At 39.3% G+C, this 1724-nt stretch overlaps 1 non-coding gene across 1 annotated transcript; it reads left to right on the top strand.

The window, feature by feature from the left end:
* Positions 1-401: 401 nt before the first annotated feature.
* On the top strand, positions 402-508 carry LOC127116323 (small nucleolar RNA R71). The gene has a single exon (XR_007801275.1). It is a non-coding gene; the product is annotated as a small nucleolar RNA R71 (small nucleolar RNA).
* Positions 509-1724: the final 1216 nt, after the last annotated feature.

Raw genomic sequence — 1724 nt, 5'->3', positions numbered from 1 at the left:
TCCCTTGGGTGTAGTTCACTTGCTCAGAGTGGGTTTCGTTTAATAGACTGCATTCTGCCGATTGGTGTCCTTTGGTTCCACATATCTCACAATCCAACGAAACTGCGGCTACAGTATTCGGGTTTATGCATATATGCTCGACTTTAAGGGCTAATGCGTCCATTTTAGCTTGCATCATGTCTATAGAGTTTAGTTCATGCACTCCTCCTTGGGCTTCCTTCTTCTCTACTGTCGCTCGTTCGACTCCCCATGATTGATGGTTTTGAGCCATATCTTCGATGAGGGCACTATCTTCAGGATAAGGTTTGTTCATCAGAGCACCGCCTGCGGCAGCGTCGATGGTCATCTTTGTGTTATAGTGAAGTCCATTATAGAAGGTTTGAATGATTAACCAATTTTCTAAACCATGATATGGGCATGCTCGTAACAACTCTTTATATCTCTCCCAAGCTTCGAACAACAATTCTCCTTGGTTTTGGGTAAATCTAGTTATATGGTTTCGAAGAACGGCGGTCTTACTCGGGGGAAAATATCTAGCAAGAAATACTCTTCTAAGGTTATCCCAAGTCGTAATGGAATTGGGTGGAAGGGAATCTAACCATGATAGGGCTTCATCTCTGAGGGAAAAAGGGAATAATCTTAAACGTATTGCCTCAGGAGAAGCTCCATTGGTTTTAAAAGTGTCTGCTAATTGAAGAAATATTTTTAAATGTTGGTTTGGGTTCTCAGTGGCGAGACCTGCGAATTGTCTCTGTTGTACTAGTTGCAACAGGGATGGTTTAAGTTCAAAATTATTAGCTGGGATGGTTCGGTTTACTATACTAGAACTAGGTTCTTCATTGGATGGTTGAGCGAAATCTTTAAGAGGTCTTTGGTTTTGATCTTCGGCCATAGCTCTCTTAATTCTATGAAAGAATAAACGTGCGCGAGCGTAACGTTCAGGTTCCGCCAGAGGGTGTACTAAGCTTAAACTTCTGGTGCTGCGAGTTCTTCGCATTGACCGGCGGGAAATAGCCTAAGTCTAAACGATATAACAACAGGAAAATGAAATTTGACGAAATTGGTCCCCGGCAACGGCGCCAAAAACTTGATGCGGTGTTTCGCAAGTATACGAACGCGTCAGAGTAATATAAAATATTGTCAAATCCACAGAGACCAAGTGTCAGTCTATCGTTATCTATTATTATGGTGTTTATCAAAGGCAATCAAAATAGGTGTTTTTGGAGTGTGCAACAAAAAGTAAAGTGTTGAATAAAGATTAATTAATAAAGACAGGGTCGAATGTAATTCACGTAATCAATTAATAATCCAAGTACTTGCTAATATAACTACTTATGGGCAGTGTTTCCTACTTTGAAAAGAACTAATTTAACAGGAACTGTCGCTTTCGCGTATTCATAACCGAGTTGTACTCCCTAATCAAACCCTCTTATTGTCACTTATAAAAAGGCGCGCATTGCGTTAGAGTAGTAAACCTATTTTTAAGAAATATAGTATCTTGACTAAGTTGAAAAGTATTATAACCTGGACTTCTTAACCAAAAGAGGTTCTCACGAACCAGACTCTAAACTTATAAACGTGTCCGAAAATAGTTTTAAAATCTCTTTTCTTCCTAAATTAAAAACTCCTAATGAACTAAACAAAGCGCTTTCGCTGTTTTTGAAATAGTTAAAAACAATTAAGTTTAGATAGACGTTGGACGGCTTTCGATCTTACCCAATGGA

This window comes from Lathyrus oleraceus, chromosome 1, assembly GCF_024323335.1.
Source record: "Lathyrus oleraceus cultivar Zhongwan6 chromosome 1, CAAS_Psat_ZW6_1.0, whole genome shotgun sequence".
Classification (NCBI taxonomy): Eukaryota; Viridiplantae; Streptophyta; class Magnoliopsida; order Fabales; family Fabaceae; genus Lathyrus; species Lathyrus oleraceus.
The sequence above is the reverse complement of the archived record's forward strand: the minus strand, read 5'-3'. Positions and strand labels throughout refer to the sequence as shown.